Here is an 8,129-nt window from a genome sequence, read left to right as displayed (position 1 = left end):
TTCTAAACTATTAAAAAAAAAAAAAAAAAAAAAGGGAATGCTCAGGTTTTTAGAATGGCCCTCAACATGGGTTTGCCCTATTTCTTCGTGATTAGATTGACGTGGTGCATCTTTAGCAGAAATCCCACACAAGTGTTATGTTCTCGATGTCAATGTGCCTCATAGAGGATGAGTCTTTGTTTTCTTGAGTCTACTGGTTTCTCCACTGGGAAGTTATTTTCCCCTTTACAATTAATATTAAGTGCCCTTGAGTCAGTTTGGACTCAACAGCGCTCCTGTATGGGGTTTCTGAGGAGTGGCTGATGAGTTGAACCGCTTATCTTGCAGTTACAATGAATAGATATGGGGAAATATTTACAGATCATGCAGATAACCCCTTTGTCATATTTGTAGGCATAAATTTCAGCATCTTTGCATGGTTCTTGGAAAATTAAGGCAAATACCACAATTGTTAGTGTGGTATTTGCCTAACTCTGATCTTTCTAGTTAAAAATTTGATCATTCATTAAAATTCTGTTCATTCTCTGTTCAGTTACTTATATCACTGTGAACTCCAGTTATTTTGCTGTATGGGTGGTAGCTAATTATTATTCAGTTCTGTTCCTGTGCCCTATTGATAAGTATCCTTCATTCTCTGAGCACTTCCTTATTTTCTGGCACTGTGACATGCTCAGAACCTGGAACAACCCTGCATGCAACTCACCATTTCTTTTAAGACCCTGGTTCTATTTCTTGTTGTTGCTTTTAAATGTTGTCGAGTCAGTTCTGACTTACAGCCACCCTGTATAGAGTTTCCAAGAGGCTGATGAGTTTGAACCACCAACCTTGTGGTTCAAACTGACCTTGCAGTCAAGTGATTATCCTACAGCATCACACCAGGACTCCTGGAAGAATGGTCTTTAGAAACCAAGGTCTGGGTATAGGGTTTGCTTATTGCTAATGGGGTGTCAGAGCAAGAGGAAGACCCCCAGCGAGATGGATTGGCAAAGTGGCGGCATCAGTGGGCACAAGCGTGGCAACAATTGTGAGGTTGGCCCAGGACCAGGCAGTGTTTCACTCTGTTGTGCATAGGGTCTCTATGAGTTGGTACCGACTTGATGGCACCTAACAACAACAACTGGGGTGTCACTGCTTCTAGTTGTTCTATGCAGTGAGAGTTAGGAAATTGGTGTGGAGCTGTAGGTTCAGCACTGGACTGTGAACCATAAAGTGGGCAGTTCAAACCCACCAGCTGCTCCTTGGAAACTCTACACAGAGTTGCTATGAGTCAGTACCAACTTGACGGCACTTAGCAACATATTGTTGTTAGTTGCCATGGAGTTGGTTCTGTCTCAGAGTAACGGCATGTGCAACAGAAGGAAACCCAGTCGTCTTCATGGTCGTTCATATGCTCAAGTTCATTGTAGTAGCCACTGTGACTCGAGTGTTTTCAAATCTATGAGACTCATCTTCCAGCACTGTATTGGGCAATATTCTGTTGTGATATTGCGATGTATAGAGTTTCTTGATTAGCTTTTAGAAGTAGATAAATAGACTCACCAGGTTTTTTTTTTTTTTAAGTCTGTTCATCTGGAAACATCCCTGACACAATCTAACATGGGTGACCCTACTGGTATTTGAAATATTGGGAGCAAAGCTTTCAGCATCATAACAACAACCAAACCGTTTATCACATTATGACTAACTGGCAGATGAATGGGTGAATAGGTATGTGTACACTTTTAAATGAAATAATCCAGGTTAGATGCATGAACCAAGCTAGCAAGTAGTAATTGCCCAAGAAACGTTCTCAATGTCTTGTCATTAGTTCTTGAGATCCTCTGATGTGTGTATGTTACACATTATGTATGTAACCTCTATGGGTGTCAGTTTCAGAACTGGTTTGTAGGGATGATCACTGTGTCTACATTTTAAGGTTGTCAGGCGTTTGGGAGATATGTGCATAAATCCTAAACATAAAAAACTGTAAGAGTCCTGGAATAGGATAGAGTTCTCCTCTTAACTCTTATCATATCTTAGCTCAGTGGGTTTGGACTAGTGGCTTAACCTTCCCTAACACTTGAAGGCTTCCTTTATAAAATGGGGATAAAGGGATGTTATAACATCATGTAGATGAAGTACTCACCGTAGAGCTTGGCATGCCATCAATCTTCAATAAATGATTTGTTGTTACATGCTATTGAGTACATTCAGACTCGTAGCAACGCTATAAGACCAAGTAGAATTGCCCCATAGGGTTTCCTCAGCTGAAATCTTTATGGGAACAGATTACCAGGTCTTTTTTCCCATGGAGTGGCTGGTGGGTTCAAATTCTGGTCTTCATGATTCACAGTTGACCACTTTAACCATTGTGACACCAGGGTTCCTTTCCATAAATGTTATGCTTGTTGCGTGCACTCCAGTTGGTTCTTGTGTAAAGTTTCTGAGAGTGGCTGGTGGGTTTGCACTGCTGACTTTGCAGTTAGCACTTCAGTGCTTATCCTACAACACCACACAATACATTTTGGTTTGTTGTTAAGTGCCATCGAGTCAGTTCTGACTTATAGTGACCCTGTATAGGGTTTCTGAGGAGTGACTAGTAAATTTGAACCACCAACCTTGTGGTTCAATTTAATCTTGCATTCAAATGCTTATCCTATAGTGCCACACCAGGACTCCCTTCAATAAATAGTAAGTGATATTATTATTCCTATGTGCCATTGGATAATTTTTGAAAAGTCAATGATAGATTTATAAATGTAATTCTACAAACAGCTTTCAAATTTGTTCAGTAAGTCTTCTCATTCCTCCCTGTGGACATGGCCCTTATGCTTGGGATCCAGAAAGCAATCTGTTCCTGCCTAGACCTGAAAGAGGATGGGAGACAGAGGTGAAGGCAGACACCCCCAGCCTTGTGTGGGGATCAGTGTTGAACTGGGTGTAAGAGCAGGACTCAAGGCTGCAAAGCCTGAAAAGGGGAACATGAGGACCCATTTTGGGGACAAGGAAGGCTGAAAGGAGGTCGAAGCATCTGGATAAGGTTTTGAGGTAGGGTTAGGAGTTTTCTAGGAGGTAATCATTCTCAGCAGAAGGAGCAAGAGCAAAGGCAGGATGGTAGGAAAGCACAGTGTATGGATTTTATTTCTGTAAGAATTGTGGTGTTGAGTGAGCCAAGCAATAACCAGTACTGAGAAGGAGAAACCAGGATGGGGTCTGCTAGGAAAAGCAGAGCCATGGCTCTGTCTGCAGGCTGCAGAAAGAAAACTTCTCAATGGTCCCTTGGCCTCTGCTGGACACCAGGAAGCATGTATGAAGGTCCTTGGGGGTGGAGGCCATATAACAAAGCCCAAAGAGGTTTGGCCAGCCCCAGATGTTTTACGCACAGTAGAGTGAGGACAAAACATATTTTCCTCTGTGTGTTGAGTGATCAGAATGTTCAACCTGCTGACAGTTGCCCAGCGCTGGGGACATTGTGTGTGTGTGAGGTGGGGCAGAGTGTGGAAAGATGTAGAAAACCTAAGTTGGCCCCAGTGGAAGATGGACTCTCTCTCCAACTGCTCATCAGAATCTTGGTGCCACAAAGGAGTCAGTCTTGAGAAATTTAGTCTCCCAGGCCTGGAGTCTCATCTTATCCATGAAACTTGAATTATTCCCGTTCTAGTGTAGCGCCATAAAGGAATTCTGGTGGCATAGTGGTTATGAATCGGGCTGCTAATCTCACAGTCAGCTGTTCGAAACTATCAACTGTTCCGCGAGAGAACGATGAGGCTTTCTGTTCCCAAACATTTACAGCCTCAGAAACCCTGTACAGGGTCGCTGTGAGTCGGAACCGACTCCATGGCATATAACAACAACAAGTGTGGCGCCATAGGATAAGCAATCAATCATAAATAAGGTCAGTTTGAACTGCAAGGTTGATGGTTCAAATTCACCAGTTATTCCTTGGAAACGCTACACAGGGTCACTATGGGTTGTAACCTACTCCACGGTACTTAACAACACAGAAGGCACTGGTCCCTGCCCTGCCAGGTCTCCCCATCCCCAACCTGAATACTGCTGACCCCCTACTGCCTCCACTCTGCCTCCACAGCACCTGCTCTCCATGGCAGTCAGACTTTGAAAAATCAGCAATGAGTCCATAGCTCTCTCCTACTCACATACCCTCCATGGCTCCTCGTCACTCTACAATCCACTTCCTCCCCCTGACAGGAGACTCTGCTTGGTCAGACCTCTGGCTGCTGAGTGCCCTGCATTCAGTTCCCTTTTCTCTCCCCTTCACTCATTCTGTTTCAGCCACATCAACCTCCTTGCTGTTCCTCACTCACAACCTCTTTCCTACGTCAGGACCTATGCAGTGGCTGTTCCCTCTACTGGGTATGGTGTTCCAAGCTGTCCAAACTGGCTCTTTCTCCTCCTTCAGATCTCAGCTCATGTGACCCTCCCAGGGAGGTCCTTCTACCTACCTACAGGAGTACCCCATCCTACTCACCCCACCCTTGACCAAATGGGTTTTATTTTCTAAGTGATACCCCAAGAGGGCTGACCTGGGCTTGCCTTTTTCTCCCACTGTGACCTCAGTGTCCAGCCTGGGGCCTAGCACACAGTCTTTCTCAGTATGTGTTTGCTGATGACCCACTGGATGGTCAACCCCACAGGTGTGGGACTACATGCCTCTGTCTCATACCCAAGGGCGGAATCCCCAGTAAGCCATGTAAGCTTGTGCTTACTTACTAATCTGTAGTGAACAATTTCAAGTATTTCTGTCAATGATTGTCAATATGAAGCAGAATCTTTGATGTGGTGAAAAAATGTGAAATCGGTTGCTATAGATTAGTAATTAAGCACAAGTAAGTCTGTGCTTACCTTGCTTATTGGGTAATCCAATGCTGCTCTGCTTTTTCTAGTTTCTGGCTTTCATGGAACTGATCACACCTGCGTTCAGTTTATATCTCACCGTGGGTGGAACATACCTGGTTTGTGTCTGGAATAGAAGCTTGGTGGTGGAAAGGCCCATTGTGTTCTCATCAATGGGACCTTTTTTGCATTGTGATGAATAAAACATTTGCTCTTTCTGCAATCTCCATAAGTACAGTTCAGTAACATTAGTTATGTTTCTCATTATTAACCATCCTTGGTAAGACTCTTAGTATCTTAATTTTACAGATAGAGAAACATGTGCCTCCGTTTCTCCATCTGTAAAATGCGGACAATAAGGTTCCTACCAATGATGGTTAATGGTGAGAAACATAACTAAATTCAGTTTTTCCACCTGTAAAATGAAGATAATAAGAGTCAGCAAGGACGGTAAATAGTGAGAAGCAACTAATATCACTGAACTGTACTTATGGAAGTTACAGAAATGGCAGATGTTTTATTACCTATAAATTCACACCACAATGGAAAAACAAGAGCCTTACCAAAACTTACCCAAAGTCAATCTAAAAGAAGTCAAAGAAGAGAAAGAGAGAGAAAGAAGCATACAGCAAAAACACATAACAAGAAAGCAGCTTTAAGATCAAAGGTGTCCGTGATTATATTAAATGTAAATAGACCAAATGCCCCAGTTAAAAGACAAACATTAGCAGACTGGATCCAAAAGCAAAACCCAATTGTATAATACTTTGAAGATATGGAAAAGTGGAAGGAAGAAGGGTGGCAAAGGATGGAACATTTAAAACACAAACCAAAAGAGAACAAGTGTGCAATGTTAGCATCAGACAACAATCCACTCTGAGGCAGGAAGCACTGAGATAAAGAGGTTCATGTCATATAACAAAAAACTTCAGATCACCAGGAAGATGGCATGGTCTGCAAATACCAGAGTATTTGCTTTATAAGGCCACTGTGGGGAGTTAGTACTTGGAAGGTGCTTACAACAGTGCTTGGTATCTTTGCTGTATGTAGTTATTGGTGGTGACTCACAGTGGTCCTGTATAGGGTTTCTAAGGCTATAAAGCTTTGTGGGAGTAAAAAAGCTTCATCTGATGGACTCAAACTGCTAACCTTGTGGTTCGCATCCAGTGTTTACCCTACAGAACCATCACACTTCCCTCCTGATACATATAATACCTGATTAATTAGTATTATGATTGTTACTGATGTTGGCATTATTTTGTTGATTTACCATTGTTTTTAGTGTTATTTACCATGATTCCTCTAGCACCTGAATACTGGGATTCAGAGATAGATGGGAAATTGTCCAACTCCCTCAGAAGTAGGATTGATTCTCAGTCTGTATGATGTCCCTTACCTGGCACTTTTCCACATACTTCTGATGTCCCAGCAGCCCTCCTGGCTGGCCTGCCTGCCTTCTTTTTTTCTTTCCTTCTTTCTGCAGTTTTCCTGACTGAGTCCCTCCCACACCCACCCCTGCTGGTTGCCAGTCCCTGTGCAAACCTGAGTTACAACTATGAGAAACAATAGAATCTTCCTAGACTTTGGAGTATTGTAATTAAGTACATGAGGCAGAGGTTAATTAAATCATGACAAAAAAAGTAAATTATGAAGTAGAAGTCCATCAGGCCAGGAAAGCACTGGCACAAGGCACTGGTCTTGCTTTGGGTAAGTCAGGGAGGACTTCCTGGAAGAGGTGACATTGGACCTTAAGATGTGAGTAACCTTCAGTGGCTAGAATCCCATTCATTCATGCATTCATTTATTCAACAAGCATTTATGGAGTGCCCATTTGTGTGCCAGGCACCCTTCTAGAAAGTGCTGGATAGAAATTGGGGGAAAAAAAAAAAAATCCTTCCCCTGGGCTACTGTTAAGTGCAATCGAGTCTATATAACCCTGTATAGGGTTTCCAACACTGTAAATCTTTATGGGAGCAGAAAGTCACCTATTTCTCCCATGGAGCGGCTGGTAGGCTCAAACTGCCAACCTTGTGGTATCGCTGTCCACAAGAGCCATTGTGGAGTCCTGGTGTGGCGGCGTAGTGGTTAAGGCTTGGGCTGCTAACCTCAAGGTCGGCAGTTTGAAACTACCAGCTGTTCTGCGGGAGAAAGATGAGGCGTTCTGCTCCTGTAAAGATTTACTGTCCTGGAAACCCTGTACCAGAGTCACTGTGAAGGGGAACTGACTCCATGGTACTTAACAACAAGAGCCATTATGCTCCCATGGATTGTTGTTGTTACGTTAAGTGCCGTTGAGTCGTTTCCAACCCATAGCGACCCTATTTGCCAAGGAGCAACTGGTGAGCTTGAACTGCCAACCTTGCAGTTCAAACCGACTTTGCAGTCCAACGCATTAACCCACAGCGCTACACCTGGACTCCCGCTCCCATGGGAGCAGGGTACAAAATAATGAACGAGGTCTTTCTGTAAGGAACTAAAACGGTGAGGGCAGGATGAAGTAAGTGTCTCTCATCTGCACTCTTTCAAAACAAAACTCATAAACACATCTAATCGAGGTTGCCACCTGCAGGGCCGTGGGCATCTTATCACACTCTTGCAGAGGCTCAGCAAGGGTGCAGAGAGAAGCTCTGCACTCTTAGTCACCAACCTGGTAGTTACTGAGCACCGACGGTATACTCCAGTAAACCGTCTGGGAGTTAGACAACACTGGGGGCCACAACCTTCCTCTGAAGCATGGTGGTGACAAAGGTTTCTGGGCAAGTTAACCAGCAGCCCCAGAACTGCTCTGACACTCCAGCCTTGCCACAATCCTCCGTACAAACCCCCAGATGAGCTGCGCGAATACCTGTGTTTATTCCCCTTTCGCAGATTGATAGGATGCTCGGGCACAGGGAGATGCCAAAGGTTGTGCTGAGTCTCCGGTCCCGGCCGGAATCCACGCCTCAACCTCAACCTCATCCCGCCCCCTCCCCCGCCCCCGCCCCCGCCCCCATCCCCAACCTGGCGGTCACGGCTCCTTTAAGAGAGCCCAGCGGAGCCAAGCAGGAAGGGGGTGGTGCCTGACAAAGAGACGGACGCGGTTGCCGACCAATAGGAGCAGTGGTTGCAGTGACTGCACCCAATGGCCATGGTGGAGGCGGAGTCAGGGTCCGATCCTGGTTTCCGAGGCGCGGCGGCCGCGGCTGGGGGCGGGGAGGGGGGCGCAGGACCCCAAGCGGGGGTCCCGGAGCCGGAGGCACGTGTCCCGGGAAGCTGGCTGGGTCGCGCCGACCTGGGGCGCTGCCCGGACCTGGACT

Source organism: Chrysochloris asiatica, unplaced genomic scaffold (assembly GCF_000296735.1).
Source record: "Chrysochloris asiatica unplaced genomic scaffold, ChrAsi1.0 scaffold00374, whole genome shotgun sequence".
NCBI classification, from domain to species: Eukaryota; Metazoa; Chordata; class Mammalia; order Afrosoricida; family Chrysochloridae; genus Chrysochloris; species Chrysochloris asiatica.
The sequence above is the reverse complement of the archived record's forward strand: the minus strand, read 5'-3'. Positions refer to the sequence as shown.